General features: G+C 41.1%; 3 pseudogenes; 1 reads left to right on the top strand and 2 right to left on the bottom strand.

The window, feature by feature from the left end:
* Positions 1-270: 270 nt before the first annotated feature.
* LOC111181564 (uncharacterized) lies at positions 271-3,493 on the bottom strand (annotated as a pseudogene).
* Positions 3,494-10,627: 7,134 nt separating this feature from the next.
* On the bottom strand, positions 10,628-15,644 carry LOC149750207 (uncharacterized; annotated as a pseudogene).
* LOC149750206 (forkhead box protein K2 pseudogene) lies at positions 12,318-16,035 on the top strand (annotated as a pseudogene).
* Positions 16,036-16,042: the final 7 nt, after the last annotated feature.

Raw genomic sequence — 16,042 nt, 5'->3', positions numbered from 1 at the left:
TGTGCTCCGCAACGGGAGAGGCCACAACAGTGAGAGGCCCACGTACCGCAAAAAAAAAAAAATCCTCCAAAGAAAACTCCAGGCTTAAATAATTTCACTAGTGAATTCTATCAAATATTTGGTGAAAAATAATAACAATCTGAAACAAATCATTTCAGATAATGGAAGAGGAGAAAATATTTTCGAACTCATTTGATGAGGCCAACACAATCCTGACAGGTAAACCTTACAAAAACATTACAAAAAAATTATAGAGCAACAGCCCTCATAAACATAGTGCAAAAATCCTTAACAAAACATTAACAAATCAAATACAATAATGTCTAAACATGATAACACATTGTGGCTGTATTATTCAGGGTTCTCCAGAAAAATGGAACCAAAAGGATGTACATATATTTATAATAAGGAATTGGCTCATACTATTATGGAAGCTGGCAAATCCCAAGATCTGCAGGGTGAGCTGTCAAGCTGAAAACAATAGAGCTAATGGTTTAGTTCCAGTCCAAGTCAAAGTCCTGAGAACCAGGAGAGCTGATGTTGTGGTTCCTTTCTGAAGGGAAGCAGCCTCAAGACTCAGGAATAGCTGGGATTTCAGTTAAAGTCCAAAGGCAGGAAAAAAGCTACTGTCCCAGTGTGATGGCAGTCAGCCAGGAGGAATTCTCTCTTACTCAGGGGATGGTTAGCCTTTTTGTTCTATTCGAGCCTTCAACTGACTGGAAGCCCACTCACATTAGGGAGCGCAATCTGCTTTACTCAGTCTAAAGATCTCAATATTAATCTCATCCAAAAACTCTCACAGAAACATCCAGAATAATGTTTAGCCAAATATCTAGGCACCCCATGGCTCAGTCAAATTGGCACATAAAACTGACCATCACAAGTCCACCCTTGTCAACTTGGCATCCTTATGCATCCACTTAAACCACACTTAATCTCCTAATAAAGATAATAACAAGGTTATAATTCTGCTTAATGTGATAAAAATGCCTTGCATACAACTTAAAACGCATTAGCCATTTCCCCAGAAGAGGAGATAAAAGTCTTTGAGTGATGTTTACCCTCCTCCTTGATATCCTGTAACTTAAATACTAAGATGTAAAGATAATGATACTTAAATACTATGATATGAAGTCAATGCATCTTATATTACTTGATAAGGGGATAAGAGAGCAAAGAAAACAAAGATGCTACACACACACACACACACAAACACATCCATAACAAAATAAGGAAAAAATACTCATAACAATTACAGGCTTCTATAACTGGTTATGTGGCTGTACTTGGTATTTACTCCATTACCCATTCTGTATTCCCTATGCCTTCAGCAAGTACCTCAGCTGATTGTAGTTCTTTACTTGGTGGAGTACTCAAACCCTCATTCCTCAAGAGCTGTGGCCATTAGTAATCCTACCTGGATTGAGTTGTTATAGTTTCCACTGACCTTAATTCCAGGGTTTGGTAATACTAAGAGACATCCTAAGGATCTCCTGTATTCCAGATGTACTCTTCCTTTCCTCCACATGGATCAGTAGTCCAACTTCCCCTTGGAAGTTATCCACTATCATGCTATTACTATGGATGCTAGCTTTGGCAGAAGCACTGCATGCAGGAAAGGAAAATCCACATCCAGAGTGAGTGTTTACTTCAGTAAGAACAAACTGCTGCCCCTTTCGTGACGGATGCCGTCTGACGTAATCAACCTGCCACCAGGGAGCTGGATGATCACCCCGGGGAATGGTGCCACACTGGAGGCTCAGTGTTGGTCTCTGCTGTTGATGGATTGGGTACTCACCAGTGGCCATAGCCAGATCACCCTTGGTAAATAGAAATCTATGCTGCTGAACCCATGCATAATCTCCCTCCCTGCCACCATGGCCGTTGTGTTCATGAGCCCATTGGGCAATGACAGTGGGACTGCGGAACGAGGCTGACTGGTATCTACAGAGTGAGCTATCCTATCCATTTGCTTATTAAAATTCTCCTTTTATGAAGTCACCCTTTGATAATTATTCACTTGGGACACAAATATCTTCAGGATTTATACTCATTCAGAGAGGTCTATCTCATATCTCGTTCCCAAATTTCCTTGTCACTAGTTTTCCAATCATGTTCCTTCCATGTTCCTGACCATCCAACCAAACAATTGGCCATGGCCCATAAATCAGTGTAAAATTGTTCATCTAGCCATTTCTTCTTCTAATAAAAGTTACCAACCAGGTGCACTGCTCAGAGTTCTGGCCACTGGATTTGCCTTCACCATTGTCCTTCAGAGATATCTCAGAATGGGGCTGTAATGCTGCAGCTGTCCACTTTGGAGCGGTGCCTGCATATGGTGCAGAATCATCTGAAAACCAGCCCAAGTCTTCTCTTCATCTGCTAATTGATCACAGGGAACCCCCCATAAGCCATAGTTGCAGGCTGAGAGAGAGAAAATAGTGTAGCAGGAGTGGCATGGGCATTTTGGCCACTTCTTCATGTCACTTACTTGTGCTTTCAGAGCTTGCTTGGTCCTGATGATGTATATACCACTTCAGTTTGATGATGAAGTGCCCTAAGCATGACCAATTTTATGGCTTGGTGGGTCAAATAATACCCAGTTCATGGTGAGCAGTTCACGTTGCACGATAAGTTAGGGGCCTATGGGTAAGAGTTCAAGCTCTACTAAGGCCTAGTAGCAGGCCAACAGCTGTTTATCAAAAGGGGAGTAGTTGATGCCAGAGGATTGCAGGGCTTTGCTCTAGAACCCCACGAGCCTGCATTGTGATTCACCTAGAGGGGACTGCCAAAGGCTCCAAACATCATCTGCCAATGACACTTCAAGTCCCATTGGATCTGCTGAATCATATGGCCCAAGTGGCAGAGCAGCTTGCACAGCAGTCTGGATCTGATGCAGAGCCTTCTCTTGATCTGGGTCCCACTTAAAACCTGAAGGTTTCCAGGTCACTCAGTAAATGTGCTGGAGTAACACTACAGTGAGAAATATATTGCTTCCAAAATCCAAAGGGGCCCACTAGGCACTGTTGTTTTTTGTTTGTTTGTTTGTTTTTAAGTTGTAGGAGGGACCAGAACAACAGCTTCTCCTTCACCTTCGAAGGGGTATCTCAACGTGCCCCACACTAAGAAATTTCACTGAGTAAGGCCCCTGAAACATTGTTGGGTTTATGTCCTACCATCTGACATGCAGATATCTTACCAATAAGTCTAGAGTCATTGCTACTTCTTGCTCACTAAGTCAAATCAACATTATGTAATCCACTGCAGCATGGAAGGGAAAGGCAATCAAGATCCTTGCGAACTAAATTACGACACAGAGCTGGAGAGTTGATAGGTAGGACAGTGAATGTATATTGCTGGCCTTGCCAGCTGAAAGCAAACTGCTTCTGGTCGGTCTAATTAACAGGTATGGGGGAAAACCATTTGCCAGATCATTAGCTGCACATCAGGTACTAGGGGATGTGTTAAATTGTTCAAGAAATAAAAAAAACATCTGGGGATCTAGGAAGAGGGCAGAAGAGTAAGACGTGGAGATCACCTTCCTCCCCACAGATGCATCAGAAATATATCTGTGGAAAAGCTCCTACAGAACACCTACTGCACGCTGGCAGAAGACCTCAGACCTCCCAAAAGGCAAGAAACTCCACACGTACATGGGTAGGGCAAAAGAAAAAAGAATAAACAGAGACAAAGGAACAGGGACGGGACCTGCACCAGTGGGAGGGAGCCGTGAAGAAGGAAAGGTTTCCACACACTAGAAGCCCCTTTGCGGGCGGAGACTGTGGGTGGTGGAGGAGAGCGCAGCGACAGGGGTGCAGAGGTCAAAGCAGAGAGATTTCCGCACAAAGGATTGGTGTCGACCAGCACTCACCACCCCAAGAGGCTTCTCTGCTCACCCACCGGGGCGGGCGGGGCTGGAGGCTGAGGCTCTGGCGCCGGTAGGAGGGCAGGGAGAGGACTGGCGCTGTGAACATGGCCTGAAGGGGTTAGTGCACCACGGACAGCTGGGAGGGAGTCCGGGAAAAAGTCTGGACCTGTCGAAGAGGCAAGAGACTTTTTCTTCCCTCTTTGTTTCCTGGTGTGCGAGAAAAGGGGATTTTAGAGCGCTGCTTAAAGGAGCTCCAGAGATGGGTGCGAGCCGCGGCTAACAGCGCGTACCCCAGAGACGGGCATGAGACGCTAAGGCTGCTGCTGCCGCCACCAAGAAGCCTGTGTGCGAGCACAGGTCACTCTCCACACCTCCCTTCCAGGAAGCCTGTGCGGCCCGCCACTGCCAGGGTCCCGGGATCCAGGCACAACTTCCCGGGAGAACGCACGGCGCACTTCAGGCTGGTGCAACGTCATGCCGGCCTCTGACGCTGCAGGCTCGCCCGGCACCCCGTATCCCTCCCTTCCCCCGGCCTGAGTGTGCCAGAGCCCCCCAATCAGCGGCTCCTTTAACCCCGTCCTGTCTGAGCGAAGAACAGACACCCTCTGGCGACCTAAAAGCAGAGGCGGGGCCAAATCCAAAGCTGAACCCCGGGAACTGTGCGAACAAAGAAGATAAAGGGAAATCTCTCCCAGCAGCCTCAGAAGCAGCAGATTAAATCTCCACAATCAACCTGATGTACCCTGCATCTGTGGAATACATGAATAGACAACGAATCATCCCAAATTGAGGAGGTGGACTTTGAGAGCAAGATTTATTATTTTTTCCCCTTTGCCTCTTTTTGTGACTGTGTATGTGTATGCTTCCGTGTCAGATTTTGTCTGTATAGTTTTGCTTTCACCATTTGTCCTAGGGTTCTATCCGTCCGTTTTTTGTTTTTTAAAAAAATTATTTTCTTAATAATTATTTATTTTAATAACTTTATTTTATTTTATCCTCTTTCTCCTTTCTTTCTTTCTCTTTCCCTTCCTTCCTTCCTCCCTTCCTTCCTCCCTCCCTCCCTCCATCCCTTCCTTCCTTCCTCCCTTCCTTCCTTCCTTCTTTTTCTCCCTTTTATTCTGAGCCGTGTGGATGAAAGGCTCTTGGTGCTGCAGCCAGGAGTCAGTGCTGGTGGGAGAGCCAACTTCAGGACACTGGTCCACAAGAGACCTCCCAGCTCCACGTAATATAAAACGGCAAAAATCTCCCAGAGATCTCCATCTCAACACCAGCACCCAGCTTCACTCAACGACCAGCAAGCTACAGTGCTGGACACCCTATGCCAAAGAACTAGCAAGACAGGAACACAACCCCACCCATTAGCAGAGAGGTGGCCTAAAATCAGAATAAGTCCACAGACACCCCAAAACACACCACCAGACATGGACCTGCCCACTAGAAAGACAAGATCCAGCCTCATCCACCAGAACACAGGCACTAGTCCCCTCCACCAGGAAGCCTACACAAGCCACTGAACCAACTTTAGCCACTGGGGACAGACACCCAAAACAATGGGAACTACGAACCTGCAGCCTGCAAAAAGGAGACCCCAAACACAGTAAGATAAGCAAAATGAGAAGACAGAAAAACACACAGCAGATGAAGGAGCAAGATAAAAACCACCAGACCTAACAAATGAAGAGGACATAGGCAGTCTACCTGAAAAAGAAATCACAATATGATAGTAAAGATGATCCAAAATCTCAGAAAGAGAATACAGAAAATGCAAGAAACATTTAACAAGGACCTAGAAGAACTAAAGATGAAACAAGCAACGATGAACAACACAATAAATGAAACTAAAAATACTCTAGAAGGGATCAATAGCAGAATAAATGAGGCAGAAGAACGGATAAGTGACCTGGAAGATAAAATAGTGGAAATAACTACTGTAGAGCAGAAAAAAGAAAAAAGAATGAAAAGAACTGAGGACAGTCTCAGAGACCTCTGGGACAACATTAAATGCACCAACATTCGAATTATAGGGGTTCCAGAAGAAGAAGAGAGAAAGAAAGGGACTGAGAAAATATTTGAAGAGATTATAGTTGAAAACTTCCCTAATATGGGAAAGGAAATAGTTAATCAAGTCCAGGAAGCACAGAGAGCCCCATACAGGATAAATCCAAGGAGAAATATGACAAGACACATATTAATCAAACTGTCAAAAATTAAATACAAAGAAAACATTAAAAGCAGCAAGGGAAAAACAACAAATAACACACAAGGGAATCCCCATAAGGTTAACAGCTGATCTTTCAGGAGAAACTCTGCAAGCCAGAAGGGACGGGCAGGACATATTTAAAGTGATGAAAGGGAAAAACCTACAACCAAGATTACTCTACCCATCAAGGATCTCATTCAGATTTGATGGAGAAATTAAAACCTTTACAGACAAGCAAAAGCTGAGAGAGTTCAGCACCACCAAACCAGCTTTACAACAAATGCTAAAGGAACTTCTCTAGGCAAGAAACACAAGAGAAGGAAAAGACCTATAATAACAAACCCAAAACAATTAAGAAAATGGGAATAGGAACATACATATTGATAATTACCTTAAATGTAAATGGATTAAATGCTCCCACCAAAAGATACAGATTGGCTGAATGGATACAAAAACATGACTTATATATATGCTGTCTCCAAGAGGCCCACTTCTGACCTAGGGACACATACCGACTGAAAGTGACGGGATGGAAAAAGATATTCCATGCAAATGGAAACAAAAATAAAGCTGGAGTAGCAATTCTCATATCAGACAAAATAGACTTTAAAATAAAGACTATTAGAAGAGACAAAGAAGGACACTACATAATGATAAAGGGATCGATCCAAGAAGAACATATAACAATTGTAAATATTTATGCACCCAACATAGGAGCACCTCAATACATAAGGCAAATACTCACAGCCATAAAAGGGGAAACTGACAGTAACACATTCATAGTAGGGGACTTTAACACCCCACTTTCACCAAAGGACAGATCATCCAAAATGAAAATAAATAAGGAAACACAAGCTTTAAATGATACATTAAACAAGATGGACTTAATTGATATTTATAGGACATTCCATCCAAAAACAACAGAATACACATTTTTCTCAAGTGCTCATGGAACATTCTCCAGGATAGATCATATCTTGGGTCACAAATCAAGCCTTGGTAAATTTAAGAAAATTGAAATTGTATCAAGTATGTTTTCCGACCACAATGCTATGAGACTAGATATCAGTTACAGGAACGGATCTGTAAAAAATACAAACACATGGAGGCTAAACAATACACTACTTAATAATGAAGTGATCACTGAAGAAATCAAAGAGGAAATCAAAAAATACCTAGAAACAAATGACAATGGAGACACGACAACCCAAAACCTATGGGATGCAGCAAAAGCAGTTCTAAGAGGGAAGCTTATAGTAATACAATCCTACCTTAAGAAACAGGAAAGATCGCGAATAAACAACCTAACCTTGCACCTAAAGCAATTAGAGAAAGAAGAATAAAACAGCCCCAAAGTTAGCAGAAGGAAAGAAATCATAATAATCAGATCAGAAATAAATGAAAAAGAAATGAAGGAAATGATAGCAAAGATCAATAAAAGTAAAAGCTGTTCTTTGAGAAGATAAACAAAACTGATAAACCATTAGCCAGACTCATCAAGAAAAAAAGGGGGAAGACTCAAATCAAAAGAATTAGAAATGAAAAAGGAGAAGAAACAACTGACACTGCAAAAATACAAAAGATCATGAGAGATTACTACAAGCAACTCTATGCCAATAAAATGGACAACCTGGAAGAAATGGACAAATTCTTAGAAATGCACAACCTGCCAAGACCGAATCAGGAAGAAACAGAAAATATGAACAGTCCAATCACAAACACTGAAATTGAAACTGCGATTAAAAATCTTCCAACAAACAAAAGCCCAGGACCAGATGGCTTAACAGGTGAATTCTATCAAACATTTAGAGAAGAGCTAACACCTATCCTTCTCAAACTCTTCCAAAATATAGCAGAGGGAGGAACACTCCCAAACTCATTCTATGAGGCCACCATCACCCTGATACCAAAACCAGACAAGGATGTCACAAAGAAAGAAAACTACAGGCCAATATCACTGATGAACATAGATGCAAAAATCCTCAACAAAATACTAGCAAACAGAATCCAACAGCACATTAAAAGGGTCGTCCACCATGATCAAGTGGGGTTTATTCCAGGAATGCAAGGATTCTTCAATATACGCAATTCAATCAATGTGATACAACATATTAACAAATTGAAGGAGAAAAACCATATGGTCATCTTAATAGATGCAGAGAAAGCTTTCGACAAAATTCAACACCCATTTATGATAAAAACCCTGCAGAAAGCAGGCATAGAGTGAAATTTCCTCAACATAATAAAGGCCATATGTGACACAAACCCACAGCCAACATCGTCCTCAATGGTGAAAAACTGAAAGCATTTCCACTAAGATCAGGAATAAGACAAGGTTGCCCACTCTCACCACTCTTATTCAACATACTTTTGGAAGTTTTAGCCACAGCAGTCAGAGAAGAAAAGGAAATAAAAGAAATCAAAATTGGAAAGGAAGAAGTAAAGCTGTCACTGTTTGCAGATGACATGATACTATACATAGAGAATCCTAAAGAAGCTACCAGAAAACTACTAGACATAATCAATGAATTTGGTAAAGTAGCAGGATACAAGATTAATGTACAGAAATCTCTGACATTCCTATACACTAAAGATGAAAAATCTGAAAGTGAAATCAAGAAAAGAGTGCCATTTACCACTGCAACAAAAAGAATAAAATATCTACAAATAAACCTACCTAAGGAGACAAAAGACCTGTATGCAGAAAATTATGATACTGATGAAAGAAATTAAAGATGATACAAACAGATGGAGAGATATACCATGTTCTTGGATTGGAAGAATCAACATTGTGAAAATGACACTACTACTATCCAAAGCAATCTACAGATTCAATGCAATCTCTATCAAACTACCACTAGCATTTTTCACAGAACTAGAACAAAAAATTTCACAATTTGTATGGAAACACAAAAAGACCCCGAATAGCCAAAGCAATCTTGAGAATGAAAAACGGAGCTGGAGGAATCAGGCTCCCTGACTTCAGACTATACTACAAAGCTACAGTAATCAAGACAGTATGGTACTGGCACAAAAACAGAAAGACAGATCAATGGAACAGGATAGAAAGCCCAGAGATAAACCCATGCACATATGGTCACCTTATCTATGATAAAGGAGGCAGGAATGTACAGTGGAGAAAGGACAGCCTCTTCAATAAGTGGTGCTGGGAAAACTGGACAGGTACATGTAAAAGTATGAGATTAGATCACTCCCTAACACCACACACAAAGATAAGCTCAAAATGGATTAAAGACCTAAATGTAAGGCCAGAAACTATCAAACTCTTAGAGGAAAACATAGGCAGAACACTCTATGACATATATCACAGCAAGATCCTTTTTGACCCACCTCCTAGAGAAATGGAAATAAAAACAAAAATAAACGAATGGGACCTAATGAAACTTATTTACACAGCAAAGTAAAACATAAACAAGACCAAAAGACAACCGTCAGAATGGAGAAAATATTTGCAAATGAAGCAACTGACAAAGGATTAATCTCCAAAATTTACAAGCAGCTCATGCAGCTCAATAACAAAAAAACAAACAACCCAATCCAAAAATGGGCAGAAGACCTAAATAGACATTTCTCCAAAGAAGATATACAGACTGCCAACAAACACATGAAAGAATGCTAAACATCATTACTCATTAGAGAAATGCAAATCAAAACTAAAATGAGATATCATCTCACACCAGTCAGAATGGCCATCATCAAAAAATCTAGAAACAATAAATGCTGGAGAGGGTGTGGAGAAAAGGGAACACTCTTACACTGCTGTTGGGAATGTGAATTGGTACAGCCACTATGGAGAACAGTATGGAGGTTCCTTAAAAAACTACAAATAGAAGTTACATATGACCCAGCAATCCCACTACTGGGCATATACCCTGAGAAAACCATAATTCAAAAAGGGTCATGTACCAAAATGTTCATTGAAGCTCTATTTACAATAGCCAGGAGATGGAAACAACCTAAGTGTCCATCATCAGATGAATGGATAAAGAAGATGTGGCACATATATACAATGGAATATTACTCAGCCATAAAAAGAACCGAAATTGAGCTATTTGTAATGAGGTGGATGGACTTGGAGTCTGTCATACAGAGTGAAGTAAGTCAGAAAGAGAAAGATAAATACCGTATGCTAACACATATATATGGAATTTAAGAAAAAAATGTCATGAAGAACGTAGGGGTAAGACAGGAATAAAGACACAGATCTACTAGAGAATGGACTTGAGGATATGGGGAGGGGGAAGGGTAAGCTGTGACAAAGTGAGTGAGAGGCATGGACATATATACACTACCAAGCGTAAAATAGATAGCTAGTGTGAAGCAGCCGCATAGCACAGGGAGATAGCTCGGTGCTTTGTGACCGCCTGGAGGGGTGGGATAGGGAGGGTGGGAGGGAGGGAGATGCAAGAGGGAAGAGATATGGGAACATATGTATATGTATTACTGATTCACTTTGTTATAAAGCAGAAACTAACACACCATTGTAAAGCAATTATACTCCAATAAAGGTGTAAAAAATAAATAAACAAAAACTTAAGGGGGAAATGGCATTTGCTTTATCAAGCGGTAGATATATTCTTTTCTTTGTGTATCATTCAATATTTTTATAGATTATACTCTATTTAAAGTTATTATAGAACATTGGCTATATTCCCTGTGTTGTAAAAAAAAAAAACACCACATCTGGTGCTGCAGCTGCAGTTGCAGTCATGATCTGATTAAGTTTATGATAATCTACAGTTATGCGGCAAAATGTGTCTGTCTTCTGCATCAGCTGAATAGGCAAGTTGAATGAGGATGTGGTAGGAATCGCTACCCGTGTATTAATGGTGGTGCTTATCTCTGCAATCCTTCTAGCAACAGAGTACTGCTTTTGGCTTACCATTTTCCTAGGTAGAGGCAGTTTCAGTGGTTTCCACTCTGCTTTTCCCACCAGGGTAGTGCTCACTCCACAGATGAGAGAACCAATGTGGGGGTGCTGCCATCTGATGAGTATGTCTATTCAAATTATGCATTTTGGAACTGGGAAAATAACTGCAGGGTGGGTTCAGGGTCACGCTATGCCTGCCCACTGTGCAGTAGACCTGACCTCCATAATCCTTACTCTGACTAGCGGACCACAGTGATATTTTGGGTCTCCTGGAATTAATATCAGTTCAGAGCTAGTGTCTGTTTAAGTTAGAAAACTCAAGCAGTTCTTTTGGAGTGTGTTGTACCTCTTCACAGGTCACAATTTGTACCTCACCTTTAGGGGCCTGCTGGGACTTAAGTCTAGTTAGGTCTAGAAGAAAAGAAAGGCGGCAGGGGTGTATCCTGAGGAGAATCAGCATTGTTTTGCATGGCGACTGCCTCAGGGGAGGCCATTATGGTCTCCTCAGGCAATCTGGAGTTGATCCTTTCAGGTTGGGTAGAGAGGCCACTTCCACCATGGCTGGAAAGACTGTTTCCACTGGCAGAGAAGATTCATCAGAATTTAGGGCTCAATGTTTCCACTTCATCAGGGTCTCCCAATATAGCCTATTCCAACTTTCACAATACCGTTCCATCCCAATCAAAGTCCTCACTTTAATTGTAGACACCCTTGTATTGTAATTCAGTCAGTTGCAGGGTGAGATTTTTGGGTTTGATTTTTCAGAAATTTTAGCCCTCAGCTATAGGAGATAAGGGTCTCCTTTAGGGAACAGGTAGAAGCTTTCAGGTCATCTGTGAACACTTGAGCTGGGAATTTGAATCCCTGGTCTCATCCTTTTTAGGAGTACTCAACAGTGATACCTATACAACCAGATCACACCATGAACTATCAACACTCACTTCAATAGTGGAAATAGAGTTATTAATGTCTTTAAATCTAATCAGACTAGAGAGCCAATTCCAGGAACTCCAGAACAAATTTAGAAAATTCATCCTTAAAATTTTATTCTGATAGAACCACTCTCTGTATCAATATTTCACTAATGAATTCTGTGAAACATTCAGTGAAAAATAATACTAATCTTACATTATTCCAGATAATAGAGGAGGAGAAAATATTTCCAAACTAATTTCATGAAGCTATTACAATCCTGATAGGAAAACCTTACAAAGACATTACAAAACAACTATAGAGCATCAGCCCTTATAAACATAGTGCAAAAATCTTTAACAAAATATTAGTAAAGAAAATGCAATATTTTCTGAAAAATGATAATGTATCATGGCCAAGTGGTATTTATCCAAGTAATTCAAGATTGTTTTAACACTTAAAAGCAATCAATGAAATCCACTATAGTGCCAAATAAAAGAAGAAAATCCTGTGATGTGTTGAATATCATTATTTTGATACATAAAGCCAAAACATGTGACCAAATATAAAACCCATTCATGACACAGGAAAAGAAAATCTGCTAGGATGCTTGGAATAAACCACAATTTCTTCATTCTGAGAAATGACATCTATGAAAAATCTGCAACTTAAATCATACCTAATATTCTCCCTAAGATTGGAATTTATGCATGATGGCTCTTAGCATTTCTATTCAACATTTTTTGGAGGACCTGGCCATCACAATAAGTGAAGAAAAAAGGGGGAAAAAATGCATATGGATTGGAAAGGAAAAAAGTTAAACCATCCTATTCAGAGACAATCTGATAGCTTTTTGTAAAAACAACAACAACAAAAAAATCTAAGGAATTAATAGCAATAAAAAAAGGTTCTCAAACTAATAACTGAGGTTCACAAGACCTGAGGTTACCAAGACAATATACAAACAATTATATTTCTATATACTAGAAGCAAACAACTGGAAAAGAAAAAAAACAATTAAATTCCTTTTACAATTATATAAAACTATTTATAAAGTGCATAGGAATATATTTTTAAAAGTCACACAAAACCTTTATTTTTATTTATTTATTAATTTATTTATTTTGGCTCCGTTGGGTCTTTGTTGCTATGTGCAGGTTTTCTCTAGTTGCGGCAAGAGGGGGCTACTCTTCTTTGCGGTGCATGAGCTTTTCCTTGCCATGGCTTCTCTTGTTGCGGAGCATGGGCTCTAGGCGTGCGGGCTTCGTTAGTTGTGGCACGTGGGCTCAGTAGTTGTGGCTCATGGGTTCTAGAACACAGGCTCAGTAGTTGTGGCACATGGGCTTAGTTGCTCTGCAGCATGTGGGATCTTCCTGGACCAGGGCTCAAACCCGTGTCCCCTGCATTGGCAGGCAGATTCTTAACCACTGCACCACCAGGGAAGGCCCAAAACCTTTATTTTTAAAACCATGGAACATTGCTGAAAGAAATGAAGAGACGTATCTATATCTTGAAAGATGCAATATTTTAAAGATGTCCATTTCTCCAAAATTAATCTATAGATTGCATATAATCTCAGTCAGAATCCCAGCAGACGCTTTTATATAAATTGATAAACTTGTATAAAAATGTATATGAATATGCAAAGAATCTAGAATTTTCAAAACAATCTTGGGAAAAAGAAAAGCAAAAAAGCTAGAAGTCTTGTACTCATGACTTCAAGACTTACTATAAGTTATATTGATCAAGATAGCATGGCACTGTCATAAAGACAGACAATAGATCAATGGAATAAAATAGAGGGTCCAAGTGAACCCATATTATATAGAAAATTGACTTTCAATATAGGTGCCAACTCAATTCAATGAGGAAAGGACAGTCTTCTCAACAAATGGTGCTGGGACAATTGAATATTCACAAGAAACAAATAAACAAAAATCCATCCCCCCCTTTCTCACACCATACATAAGACTTAATCTGTTATGGATCATAGATCTAAACATAAAAACTGAATCTAGGGGGCTTCCCTGGTGGCGCAGTGATTGAGAATCTGCCTGCCAATGCAGGGGACACGGGTTCGAGCCCTGGTCTGGGAAGATCCCACATGCCGCGGAGCAACTAGGCCCCGTGCACCACAACTACTGAGCCTGCGCGTCTGGAGCCTGTGCTCTGCAACAAGAGAGGCCGCGATAGTGAGAGGCCCGCACGCCGCGATGAAGAGTGACTCCTGACTGCTGCAACTAGAGAAAGCCCTCGCACAGAAACGAAGACCCAACACAGCCAAAAATAAATAAATAAATAAATAAGCTGAATCTACATAGCTTTTAGAAGACTACATACAAGAATATTATCATTACTGTTAGAAACATAAAGAACATGAATAGACAAGCCACATATAGGAGAAAAGTATTCGAAAACGTATATTCACAAAACATATCTGACAAAGGACTTGTATCCAGCATATATTCAGAATTCCACGACTCAATAATAAAGCAAAATTAACCCAATAAAAATATGGGCAAAAGATGTGAACAGACACATCACAAATTAAGTTACCAAATGGTCAATAAAGATATGAAAAAGTATTCGGCATGGAAAATGATCAGGGCAATGTAAATTAAAACGATATCACTAAATACCCAGCAAAATGGCTAAAATATAAAAGACTAACAACACAGATTGCAAGGACCTGGAGCAACTGGAACTCTCATACATTGCTGGCAGAAATGTAAAATGGTATAACCATTTTGAAAAAAGGTTTGGCCGTTTCTTTTAAACTGCCTGCTCTTTGACCCAGCATTCCACTCCTAGGTATTTACCTAAGAAAAATGAACTCATATGTCCACATAAAGACTTAGATGAAAATGTTCACGGCTGCTTTAATCACATTAGCCAAAAACTGTAAGTCCAAATGTACATCTGCAGAAAAATAAACAAACTATTGTATACCCATAAAACAGAGCACTACTCAACAATAATGAATGACTTGTTGATTCACTCAGTAACATGGATGACTCTCCCAAATAATGTGCGGAGAGAAAGAAGGACATATACAAACAGTACATGCTGAATGATTGCATTTATGTTAAGTTTTAGAACCGGCAAAACTTACGTAAAGTGAGAAGAAAATCAGAATACTATTTGCCTGGGTTGGGATGAAGGGAATGTGACTGGACTGGGACACAACAAAAATTTCTAGGGAGACAGGAATACCCCACATTATGATAGAGCTGTGGATTGTGGATTACTCAGTTTTATCCATTTTTCAGAACTGTATATCTAATATTTATATATTTTAGTATATGAATTTACATCAACGAAAAAGAAATTAAAATACTACTACTACCACTACTACTGCTGCTGCTACTACTACTACTGATAAAGTGGTGGACAGATAATGAATGACAGCATAGAGAAAATAATGGCGGGTGTTGATAATTGTAGCCAATGGGTCCAAGAGATTTCACTATACTATTATACTATTCTGTTTACTTCTTATAAGTTTTAAATTTCCTACAATAAATACTAAAAATAATTTGATATGCAATACAAATAAGTAACATGACAGTGACTGAAAAACGGGGTTATCCAGTAATCATTTAAGACTCAAATTCTTGTATTTTATCTAAAAAAGTAAACCTAATTGCACATGTACATACATGTTTTTAACTTAAAAAATCAATTGGGGCTCCGTCGCTCGCCGGCCGGCGGCCTCGCTCGGCCCTCAGCTCCGCGGCGGCGTTGGAAGGCGGCCCGCGCCCTTGCAGGCCCATGGCGGCGGCGGCGGCTGCGGCACTGCCGGGCGCGGGCGGGCCTTCCGCGGGCGGCGGGTCCCCGCCGGGCGGTTGGGCAGTGGCGCGCCTCGAGGGCCGCGAGTTCGAGTACCTGGCGAAGAAGCGCTCGGTGACCATCGGGCGAAACTCGTCGCACGGCTCGGCGGACGTGAGCATGGGCCACTGGAACTTCATCTCGCGGCGCCACTTCGAGATCTTCACGCCCCCGGGCGGCGGCGGCCATGGCGGGGCGGCCCCGGGGCCGTCGGCGCAGCCCGGGCCCGACGCGGGCGGCGACTTCTACCTGCGCTGCCTCGGCAAGAATGGCGTGTACGTGGACGGCGTGTTCCAAAGCTGCTGGGCGCCGCCGCTGCAGCTGCGGCGCGTATGAGTGGAGC

The sequence above is a fragment of the Delphinapterus leucas genome, chromosome 2 (genome assembly GCF_059928025.1).
Source record: "Delphinapterus leucas isolate spDelLeu-1000000601 "Yukka" chromosome 2, BTC_Dleu_Yukka2, whole genome shotgun sequence".
Taxonomy (NCBI): Eukaryota; Metazoa; Chordata; class Mammalia; order Artiodactyla; family Monodontidae; genus Delphinapterus; species Delphinapterus leucas.
This window is presented reverse-complemented; position numbering and strand designations above follow the sequence as displayed.